Source organism: Elephas maximus, chromosome 4 (genome assembly GCF_024166365.1).
Source record: "Elephas maximus indicus isolate mEleMax1 chromosome 4, mEleMax1 primary haplotype, whole genome shotgun sequence".
Taxonomy (NCBI): Eukaryota; Metazoa; Chordata; class Mammalia; order Proboscidea; family Elephantidae; genus Elephas; species Elephas maximus.
Genome location: NC_064822.1, coordinates 117,026,584 through 117,039,515, shown reverse-complemented (window position 1 = coordinate 117,039,515; position 12,932 = coordinate 117,026,584).

The window sequence follows — 12,932 nt, the reverse complement described above, 5'->3', positions numbered from 1 at the left end:
GCAGGCAAGAAGGCAATGGAATGACATATATAAAGATTTGAAGGAAAAAAATTGCCAGCCAAGAATTATATATCCAGCAAAACTGTCTCTCAAATATGATGGTAAAATTAGGTCATTTCTAGATAAACAAAAATTAAGGGAATTTGTAAAACCTAAATCAAAACTACAAGAAATACTAAAGGGAGTCCTCCAGTTAGAAAATCAATAACATCAGATAACAACCCAAGACCAGAACACAGGACAGAACAACCAGATATCAGCTCAGACAGAGAAGTCACAAATATAAATCAAAGCTAAAACACTGAAAACAAGGAAACAAAGACATCAATCTGTAAAAGATGACAACATTAAAATGAAAAAGAGGGACTAAGTAATGTAGTCATAGAACTTTCTAGTTTAAACTTAGAAAAATAGAGGTAAATATTGAGGTAATCACAAAGGAAATCAACAATCCTACACATCAAAATAAAAATGAAGAAAAACATAAAGACTCAGTAAATACAAAATCAACAACAATGAAAAACATGAAAAGAAAATACATAAAAATGACTCAGCACAGAAAATTAAGTGGAACAAAGAAACTGTCAACAACACACACAAAAATACATCAAAATGACAGCTCCCAACTCATACCCATCAATAATTTCGCTGAATGTAAATGTACCAATAAAGAGATGGAGAGTGGCAGAATGGATTAAAAAACATGATCTGTCTATATGCTGCCTACAAGAGACACAACTTAAACTCAAAGACACAAACAAACTAAAACTCAAAGGATGGAAAAAATACATATTAAGCAAACAACAATCAAAAAAGAGCAGGATGCAGCTTTTCTAGATATGCCAAACATATTTCCATAGCAGTTGTATCAATTTAAACCTCACCAACTGTTGTACATACGGCTTCTTAACATCTTTGTAAAGATTCGATATTACGTTTTTTTTCCATTTCAGCATTTTGGTACTCATGTAGTTGTTTGTACTGCATTGGGATATTAATTGTCATTTCCTTTATGGCTAATTAGAGAACTTTTTATACCTTTATTATCAATTTGATATCTTTTCATAGGGTCTGTTCCTATATTTGGCCATTTTTATATTGACTTGTTTTCCTATCTCGTATTAATTAATAGAAGTTCTTTTGTATTTGGAATGAGAGTTCTGTGTGAAATAAATGTATTAAAAATTAAAAAAAAAAGAGTAAAGTGGCAATATTAATCTCTGGCAAAATAGACTTTAAAGCAAAATTCACCACAAAGGATAAGGTAGGACACTATATAATGATTAAAGGGTCAATACACCAGGAAGACATAACCATGATAAATATTTACTCACCCACACCAGGGCTCCAAAATACATAAAACAAACTCTAACAGCACTGAAAAGAGAAATAGACAGCTCTACAATAACAGGAAGAGATTTCAACACACCACTTTTGGAGAAGGACAGAACATCCAGAAAGAAGCTCAATAAAGACATGGAAGATCTAAATGCCACAATCACCAACTTGATCTCATAGACATGTACAGAACACTCCACCCAACAGCAGTCAAGTATACTTTCTTTTCCAACACACATGGAATATTCTCCAAAAAAGACCACGTGTTAGGCCACAAAGCAAGTCTTAACACTATCCAAAACATTGAAATATTAAAAAACATCTTTTCTAACCATAAAGCTATAAAATTTGAAATCAATAACAGAAAAATCAAGGAAAAAATTCAAATACATGAAAACTGAACAACAGCTTGCTCAAAAACTACCAGGTTATAGAATAAATCAAGGACAGAATAAAGAAATTCACAGAATCAAATGAAAATGAAAACACTTCCTCCCAGAATCTTTGGGACACAACAAAAGCAGTCCTCAGAGGCCAATTTATAGCAATAAATGCACACATGCAAAAAGAAGGGCCAAAATAAAAACATTAACTCTACAACTCAAACAAATAGAAAGAGAGCAGCAAAAGAAGCCCTGAGGCACCAAAAGAAATGAAATAATAAAAATCAGAGCAGAAATAAATGAAATAGAGGATAGAAAAACAATTGAAAGAGTTAACAAGACCAAAAACTGATTCTTTGAAAAGACCAACAAAATTGATAAACCATTGGGCACACCAACAAAAGAAAAACAGGAGAGGAAGCAAATAACCGGAATAAGAAATGAGATGGGCTATATCACAACAGATTCAACTGAAGTTAAAAGAATTATGACGAATACTATGAAAAACTGTACTCTTAACAAATTTGAAAACCTAGAGGAAATGGACAAATATCTAGAAACACACTACCCACACAAACTAACACAAACAGAGGTAGAGCAACGAAATAAACCTATAACAAAGAAGAGATTGAAAAGGTAATTAAAAAACTCCCCCCCGCCCAAAAAAAAGCCCTGGCACTGACGGCTTCACTGGAGAATTCCACCAAATTTTCAGAGAGGAGATAACACCAGTACTACTAAAGGTATTTCACAGCATAGAAAATATGGAATACTCCCAAACTCATTCTACGAAGCCAGCATAAACCTGATGCTGAAACCAGGCAAAGACACTACAAAAAAAAAGAAAATTACAGACCAATACCCCTCATGAACATAGACGCAAAAATCCTCCACAAAATTCTAGCCAATAGAATTCAACAACATATCAAAAAAATAATTCATCATGACCAAGTAGGATTCATACCAGGTATGCAGGGATGGTTCAACATTAGAAAAACAATCAATGTAATACATCACATAAATAAAATAAAGGTTAAGAACCACACGATCTTATCAGTTGATGCAGAAAAGGCATTTGACGAAGTCCAACACTCGTTCATGACAAAAACTCTCAGCAAAATAGGAATAGAAGGGAAATTCTTCAACATCATAAAGGACATTTATACAAAGCCAACAGCCAACATCATCCTAAATGGAGAGAGTCTGACAGCATTCCCATTGAGAACAGGAACCAGAAAAGGATGCCCTTTATCACCACTCTTATTCAATATTGTGCTGGAGGTCCTAGCCAGAGCAATTCTGCAAGAGAAAGAAATAAAGGGCATCCAAATTGGTAAGGAAGATATAAAAATATCCCTATTTGCAGATGATATGCTTTTATACACAAAAAACCCCAAAGAATCCACAAGAAAACTACTGGAACTAATAGAAGATTTTAGCAATGTATCAGGATAATAAATAAACATACAAAATTTGGTTGGATTCTTCTACACCAATGAAGAGAACATTGAAGAGGAAATCACCAAATCAATACCATTTACAATAGCCCCCAAGAAGATTAAATACTTAGGAATAAATCTAACCAGAGACGAAAATGACCTACACAAAGAAAACTACAAGACACTATGCAAGAAACTAAAGGAGTCCTACATACGTGGAAAAACATACCTTGCTCATGGATAGGAAGACTCAACATTGTGAAAATGTCAATTCTACCTAAAGTGATCTACAGATAAAATGCAATCCAGATCCAAATTCCAATGACATTTTCTAATGAGATGGAGAAACAAATCACCAACTTCCTATGAAAAAGGAAGAGGAAAAGTCCATTAAATGAGGAAAAGACAGTCTCTTTAACAAATGGTGCTGGCATAACTGGATATCCATCTGCAAAAAATGAAACAAGACCCATCCCTTACATCATGCACAAAAACTAACTCAAATTGGGCCAAAGACCTAAAGATAAAATCTAAAACAATAAAGATCATGGAAGAAAAAATAGGGACAATGCTAGGAGCCCTAATACATGGCATTAACAGAGTATAAAACCTAACAGTGCACAAACACCAGAGGAGAAACTAGATAAATGAGAGCTCCTAAAAATCAAACACACATGCTCATTCAAAGGCTTTACCAAAAGAGTAAAAAGACAACCTACAGACTGGGAAAACATTTTTGGCTACAACCTATTTGATTGGGGTCTAATCTCTAAACTCTACAAGATACTGCAAAACCTTAACAAGAACAAAACAAAAGCAAATAACCCAATTAAAAAATGGGCAAAGGGTATGAACAGACACTTCACCAAAGAAGACATTCAGGCGGCTAACTGCTACATGAGGAAATGCTCATGATCATTAGCCATTAGAGAAATGCAAATCAAAACTATGAGATACCATCTCACACCAACGAGGCTAGTATTAACCCAAAAAACACAAAATAGTACAAGTTGGAGAGGTTGTGGAGAGACTGGAATACATACACTGCTGGTAGGAATGTAAAATGTCACAACTACTTTGGACATCCATTTGATGCTTCCTTAAAAAGGTGGAAATAGACGTACCATATGATCCAGCAATCCCACTCCTTGGAATATATCCTAGAGAAATAAGAGCCATCACATGAATAGACACATGCACACTCAGGTTCATTGCAGCACTGTTTACAATAGCAAAGTGATGAAAACAACCTGGGTGCCCATCAACAGACAAATGGATAAACAAATTATGGTATATTCACACAATGGAATACTACACAATGATAAAGAACAACGATGAATCTGAGTAACATCTCGCAACATGGATGAATCTGGAAGGCATTATGTTGAGTGAGATTAGTTGCAAAAGGACAAATATTGTATGAGACCACTTTTATAAGAACTCAAGGAAAGGTTTAAACACAGAAGAAAACATTTCTTTGATGGTTACGAGGGTGGGGAGGGAGGGAGAGGGGAGCTCGCTAACTAGTTAGTAGATGAGAATTGTCCTGTGTGAAGGGAAGAACAACACACAGTACAGGGGGAGTCAGCACAACTGGACGAAACCAAAAGCTAAGAAGTTTCCTGAACACAGCCAAACACTTGGAGGGACAGAGTAGCAGGGGCAGAGGTCTGGGGACCATGGTTTCAGGGAACATCTTTGGCGTAACAAAGTTTATAAAGAAAATGTTCTGCATCCCACTTTGGTGAGTGGCGTCTGAGGTCTTAAAAGCTTGCGAGCAGCCATCTATGATGCATCAATTGGTCCCAGCCTGGGGGCCGTATCTTCTGGGGTTGCTCTAGTCTCAGTCAGACCATTAAGTCTGGTCTTTTTACGTGAATTTGAGTTCTGCACCACACTTTTCTCTCCTGCTCTTTTAGTTTCGTTTTGATTCATGGGCCTCTCTAATCTTTGGCTGAGAGTGAACCTCAGGAGTGTGTTCATTACTGAGCTAAAAGGGTGTCTGGGGCTATACTCTTGGGCTTTCTCCGGTCTCTGTCAGTCCAATAAGTCTGGTCTTTTTTTTTTCTCGTAAGTTAGAATATCAGTCTACATTTTTCTTCAGCTCGCTCTGGGACCCTCTATTGTGATCCCTGTCAGAGCAATCAGTGGTGGTAGCCAGGCACCATCTAGTTTTACTGGACTCACTCTGGTATAGGCCATGGTAGTTGTCGTCCATTAGTCCTTTGGACTAATCTGTCCCTTGTGTCTTTAGTTTTCTTCATTCTCCCTTGCTCCCGAAGGGGTGAGACTAGTGGATTATCTTAGATGGCTGCTCACAGGCTTTTAAGACCCCAAACGCTACTCACCAAAGTAGAATGTAGAACATTTTATGAACTATGTTATGCCAATTGAGCCAGATGTTCCCTGAGACCATAGTCCCCACAGCCCTCAGTTCAGCAATTTGGTTCCTCAGGGAGTTTGGATGTGTCTGTAGAGCTTTTGTGACCTTGCCTTGTACAAGTTGTGCTGGCTTCCCCATTATTGTGTACTATCTTAACCTTCATGAAAGTTACCACTTACCTATTGTCTATTTAGAGTTTATCCACCCCCACCCCTCCCCGAACCATCAAAGATTGTTTCTTTTTGTGTGTAAACCTTTTCATGAATTTTTATAGTAGTAGTTTCATACAATATTTGTCCTTTTGTGATTGACTTATTTCACTCAGCATGATGCCCTCCAGATTCATCCATGTTGTGAGATGCTTCACAGAGTCATCATTGTTCTTTATCGTTGCGTAGTGCTTCGTTGTGTGTACCATAGTTTGTTTATCCATTCATCTGTTGATGGGCATTTAGGTTGTTTCCATTTTTTGCTATTGTGAACAATGCTGCAATGAATATGGGTGTGCCTATATCTATATGTGTGACGACTCATTTCTGTAGGTTATATTTCTAGCAGTGGGATTGCTGGATCATAAGGTATTTCTATTTCTAGCTTTCTAAGGAAGCACCATATTGTTTTCCATAATGGTTACATCATTTCGCATTCCTACCAGCAGTGCATAAGAATTCCAATCTCCCCACAGACTCTCCAACATTTGTTATTTTCTGTTTTTTTGATTCATGCCAGTAATGCTGGGGTGAGATGGTATCTCATTGTTATTTTGATTTGCATTTCTCTAAAAAAAAAAAAAAATTTTTTTTTTTTTAAATGCTAGTTATCTCTAGCATTTCCTCATGTGTCTGTTAGCCACTTGAATGGTGAAGTGTCTGTTCATTTCCTTGGTGAAGTGTCTGTTCATTTCCTCTGCCCACTTTTCAATGGAATTATTTGTCTTTTTGTTGTAGATGTATTGGATTTTCCTGCAGATTTTAGAGATTAGAACTTTATCGGATTTGTAACAGCCAAAATTTTTTTCCCAGTCTGTAGGTTCTCTTTTTACTCTTTTGGTGAAGTCTTTTGATGAGCATAAGTGTTTAATTTTTAGAAGATTCCAGTTATCTAGCTTATTTTCTGAAGTTTGTGTGTTGTTAGTTATGGTTTGTATCCTGTTAAGGCTGTGTGTTCGGGCCTCTAGCATTGATCCTATTTTTTCTTCTATGATCTTTATAGTTTTTGGCTTCATATTTAGGCCTTTGATCCATTTTGAATTAATTTTTGCGTGAAGTGTGAGGTATGGGTCCTCTTTCATGTTGTTACAGATAGACATTTGGTTTTGCCGGCACCATTTGTTAAAAAGACTGTCTTTTCCCCATTTAATGGACTTTGGGCTCTTGTCGAAAATCAGGTGACTGTAGGTGGATAGACTTACATCTGGGTTCTCAATTCTGTTCCATTGGTCAATGTATCTGTCATTGTATGTAGCAGTTTTTTATAAAACTAAGCATTCACCTACTCTACAACCTAGCAACTCCACTCCTAGTTATTTATCCAAGAGAAGTAAAAACACAAAGACTGGAACGAGAATGTTCATAGCAGTTTTATTTACAATTACCAAAAACTGGTTACAGCTCAGGTGACCATCATTAAAAGAAAGTTAAACAAACTGTGGTGTATCTCTACAGTGGGATACTACTCAGCAATACAAACTGTAATACTCACAACAACATGGATGAATCTCAAAAACATGCTGAAGAACAGAAACAAGACATTAGGTAAAAACTAAGAAAATCTGAATGCATTATGGGCTTTAGTTAATAATAATATGTCAATGCTAGTTTGGGTTAGTTCATTTGATTGTAACAAGTGTACCATATTAATGGAAAGTGTTATTCACAGGGGAAACTGTGTATGAGGGTATATGGAAGCTCTGCACTATCTTTGAAATTCTTCTGTCAATCTAAAGCTGTTCTAAAAAAAAAAAGTTTATTAGAACAAAACACATTGTGTGAAAGAAGCCAGGCCTAAAAGTATGTACTATGTTATTCCATCCATGTCCATGAACTCAAGAACAGACAAAAACTAATTTATAATGGAAAAATATCAGATCAATGATTTCTCCTGGAGTGAGGATAATGATCTGTATCTTGATCGGGGTTGGGTTACACAGGTGTATGTATTTGTCAAAACTCAATGAATGTATTAAGATTTGTAAATTTTATGAGTTGCAAATTTTGGCTCAGATTTTTTTTTAATTGTAAAAAAACAAATTAATGATTAAAAATAAATTTCAATGCCCAGGCCACACCCCAGAGCAATTATAACAGAATCTCAGGTGCTTCTAGAATACAATCTAGGTTGAGAATCACTGGTCAGCGATGACTCCCAGGTTTCTGGCCTGGGCAACTAGGTACATCTATGGTTTCATTTACTGAGTCAGGGAATAGAGGAGGAGGAGGAGCCAATTTGGGCAGAAGGTGTGATGGGTTCAGTTTTGCATTGTCTGACTTTGAGATCTCCATGGGACTTTAGTGGTGATGAACAGGAGGCAGCTGGATACCCTAGAGCAAGCTGGGCCTCATTAGCAGGGATTTATTTAGAATTAACTCAACTCTATGAGGTAGATAGGATGATTATTAATTCCATTTTCCAGATTGGAAGCTGGAGCACAGAGAGATTCTGAAGCCTGTCTGAGGCTACACAGCAACCAAGTGGTAGGGCAGGGATTTGAACCCAGGCCCTTTGATCCCAGAGGCCATGGTTTTAACCACTATACTATATTGCCTTGCCTCTGGGACACTGCAGCCTCGAGTATAGTATGGATTACACAGGAAGAGTAGCCTGTGCAGACAGGAGACTCAGGAGGAGCACCCAGAGGGGAAGGAGGAAGATCAGGAGAGAGGGACCGCAAGGATCAACGAGGGGAGAGCTTACTCAAGAATGGTTAACAGTGTTGAATACTGCTGAGAGGTCCTGCAAGGTAAGGACAGGGGCCAGCCATCTTTCTGGGCCTGAGGAGGACATGTGTGACATGGGCCAGAGTGGTTTCATTGAGCTAGTAGGGGCAGCAGCCAGCTGGCAGTGTACTGAGGATGTGAGGAAGGGAAGATAGTAGATATAAACAACTTCCTCAAGAAGCTTGGCTGCACAGGCCAGGGGAGGGGAAGGGGAGAGGCAAGACAGTAATTAGAGAGCTAGTTACCCACTGCCATTGAGCCTATTCCGACTCACAGCAACCCTATAGGACAGAGTAGAACTGCCCCATAAGGCTTCCAAGGCTGTAAATCTTTACAGAAGCAGACTGCCACATCTTTCTCCTGAGGAGTGGCTGGTAGATTCAAACTGCCCACTTTTTGTTTAGCAGCTGAGTGCTTTAACCAGTGTGCTATCAGGGCTCCCAGAGGACTAGTTAGAGGGCTCGAATTTCCTTGCAAAGGCTCAATTCTGACCACAGCTGGCTCCATCCAGAGACGCTTGACTTCACCCACTCACCAGGGCTGCTGCTTGTTCTTCTATGAGGTGAAGGTCTGCTGGCTGAGCAAAGCCTCCGGCAGCCCCAGGGCTCCATCTGGAACCTTGAAATCAGCTGACTCTGCCATTGCTCATATCCTGTCATCCTTGGCAGGACACGATGGGTGTTCACCCTTCACTCAGCCTAGCGCTTCTTCTTTCTGACCACCCTTGCTCCTCCTCTCACAAAGCCCTGGGCGACCCTCAGCTCAGTCTGTCTCTGCTTCTCATTGCTTGCCTGAGACCTGGCTTTTCCCTGAGGACACTCTTCCATTAGTGTCCTCAGCGACACTTCTTCTCCCAAGTGCACAAGACGGGTGGTGGTGGGATCACAAGCCAGTCAGCTCACGCTGTGTTCTCTGTTTCCTATAACCATTATGTTACCACCAGGGTCTCAGGGATGCTTTTGGCAGCAAGTACAGGAGATCCAATTAAAGCAGCTTTAACAACGAAGAGCTCTAGAGCAGGTCCAAGGCTGGCTGATTCATCAAGAGTTTTCCAAAACCCCTTCACACTTCTATCCTCAGTGGTTTGTGGCATCTCTCCTCACAGTTGCTACATGGTTGTAGCTGTTCCAGGCCTCACGTGTGGACATGGCATGGAAGAAGAACAAAACCTTTTCCGGGAGCTACCTAAAGTCCTCTTGACCAGGATTGGGTCATTCACTGGCCAGGGAATGGAAATACTGTGATTGGCTAGGCCAATGAAGATTCATCTCTTGAAAACATGGGAGGGGACACCTGAACAAAATCCAGTCTCTGCCAGCAACGGAGAAAGGACTGGCTGCTAGTGGGAACCACCAGGGCTTGCCCCAGTAGTTATATATTGCCCTTCCCATAAGGGTCAGTTATTTCACCTTCCATGGAGAAGACTGATAGCACACTGCTTAAGGGTTCAGATCCCGGCTCTCCTATTAACTGGCTCTGTGACCTTGGTTAAGTTACCTAACCTTTCTGTGCCACAGTTTTCTCATCTGTAAAATGAGGGATATCAGCACTATCCAATAGAACTTTCTGGGATGATGGAAATGTTCAATGTCTGGCTAATATGGTAGCTGCAAGCCACATGTTGAAATGTGGCTAGTGCATCTGAATTTTTAAATTTAAAATTAAAAAGCTGCATGTGGCTAGTGGCTACTATATTGAGGAGCACACTTCTATATCACAGCATAGTTACAGGAGAAAAGGTACAGTACTTAAATATTTAAGTTGGAATTGAAATAGCATAGTAAGCTCTAACTAAATGTTAGCTATTTTTGTTGTCATCCATTGATGTTCTTGGTCACTAGCCCACATTCCTTGAAGACTCTAATACCTGACTCACTGTCTTTCTGCCCACCTCAGGTCTTCTGCAAACCTAGATGGCTTCAGTGTTCATGCAGACAGCCCAGTTAGCACCTCGGCCTCTTGGTCCCACGTCCTCCTCAACTCCAATGACTCAGCTCCATGTCACCACGGCCACTCACTCCCACAGATGCACCCTGTACCACACTCTCCCAGGAGAGCTGGACTGAAGTCTCATCCCTGAGTTTCTGGCCACACCATCCCAGCCCTCCAGCTTTCTTTCCCTTGCTCCCAGGACAGCTGGTCTTTAGGTCTTTGAGACTTCCAACTTCTTGACTGCATTCTTTCCTTACCCACTGGCCCCTGTGTCTTCACTTCCTTTCCTAATCAGCCTCAACTCCACAATGCTTCATTTCTACTCCTCCACCGTACAGTCTCCTCCTCTGTTGTTATTAACCTTCTGAACTATCTGTCACGTTCAGACTTGCCCTTTTCAAGCCATCCTTGACACTGCAGCTAGAGTGGTCTATCTAATAAATCTCACATTACTCACCTGCCTAAGTCCTCTCATGGTTCTCTATTGCCAACTACTGCTCATTTCCAGGAGGTACCATGTTCCCACAGGTATCCATGCCTTTGCACATGCTAGGTCCTCTTCCTGGTTTAACTCTTCCCTTGTTCTTTGCCTGAATAACTACCATTTCTCTTTCAAGATTCAGTTCAAGCATCACCCCTTCCAGGAAGCCCTCTCTGATCTTCCCCAAACCCCTACTAGCTTAGGTACCCCCCCATAGGCTTCTGGGGCACCCTGTGCTCACTGGAATAGCAGCCCCGATTATCCTGTAGCATCGTTGTCTGTTAGCTAGTCAGGCTCCTCTCACCTGTAAGGGCCTGAGGATAGACACTCAACAAATGTCTGTAGAATTACTGGACACAGGTTCTGGGAGGATTGGTTTTGTTCATTTGTTTGGTTGATTTTACTTTTTTAAAGGTGGAAGGGATTTTAATGAGTTTATATGCTAAGAGTAAGAAACTGTAATAATTAGAGAGTGAGTTGCAGCACTATTCACAAAGGCCAAAAGGTGGAAATAAACTCAATGCCCATCAATAGATGAATGGATAAACAAAATGTGATCCATACATACAATGGAGTATTACTCTGCCGCAAAGAGAAATGAAGTCCTGATACATGCTATGACATGGATGGACCTTGAAAACATTATGCCGAGTGATATAAGTCAGTCACAAAAGGACAAATATTGTATGATCCGACTTATATAAAATAGACAAATATATGGAGACCAAAGTTTATTAGTGCTTACCAGGGGTGGGAATAAAGGGGGGAGGGGGAATCACTGCTTAAGGGGGATGGAGTTTCTGTCAATGGTGGTGGAATAATTTGGAAAAGGACAGTGGTGATCATTGTACAACATGATGAATGGAATTAGTGTCATTGAATTGTACACTGAAAAGTTGTTGAATTGGTAAATGTTTTGTTACACATATATTTTTACCACAATAAAAAAAATTAGAGAGCGAGAGGTTGAAGACTGGGGGGACTGAGGGATGATTAATGGAACAAGAACCTGGGGTCCTGCACACAAGTGAAGGACCACACCTAAGGCTGGGGCTGAGCCTCACGGAGGGCCCAGGCGCTGACGAGTAAGTCCGTTGATTCGGAGCAGGCAGGAAAGCGAGGGAGTTTCCAACTGATGGCCTCTGTTTCCTCTAATCCAAATGGTGACCTGGTATCAAGGTGGAGGGAAATTGAGAAGAAAGTTGAAGGCTTAGGTGAGAGAGTTGGCCAGGGGCCCACATCAGCTGCCACACTTCTTCCATGGCTTCATCTTTCTATCTCTCGATCCTCCAGGCACTGCCCAGTCCTCCTGAACATGGCACTCACTCATCTTGTCTGTGAAATATATTGAGCTTTTGCAATCAATCCATCAGTAACTTTGTTGTTGTTGGTTGCTGTCAAGTCGATTCCAACCCATAGTAGACTCAGAGTAGAACCGCACTCAATAGGGTTTCAAGGCTGTGACCTTTTGGAAGAAGATCACTGAGCCTTACTTTTGAGGTGCCTTTGGATTGGTTTGAACTGCCAACCTTTCAGCTAGTAGTCCAGTAGTCTATTTGCACCACCCAGTAAATTTAATGCTTATGTAAGAAAATGTATGTGAAACATTTAACCCAGCAGTAGGTAAACAGTAAATACTCAATAAAAGGTAGCCCTTGTTGTAATCAATAGCAAAAACGCATGCTGTCTTCTGATTGCATAGCAGTGTGTACAGTATATGAGTCCCTGCCCTCTGGGAGCTTATGTTCCTGTCGGGGGTGGGGGGAAAGGAAGTACCTGTAAAAGAATTAAAAAGGAATGCAAACCAATAGATAAGGATCACCAACATCTGAAAGGTGCTTTCTTTGAACATAACCTGTACAAGAAAATGCATTTTATATCATGACCTAGAATTCAGATACGTATGTAAAACTGAAACAAAAGTCTCATGAAACCATACCTGCCCTTACTTTGTGTGATGCATTCTGATATTTTCTATTCTACTTCATTAAAAAAAAATGATGGTCAAGGCCCACCGAATTGATTTTGTGACCAACTATT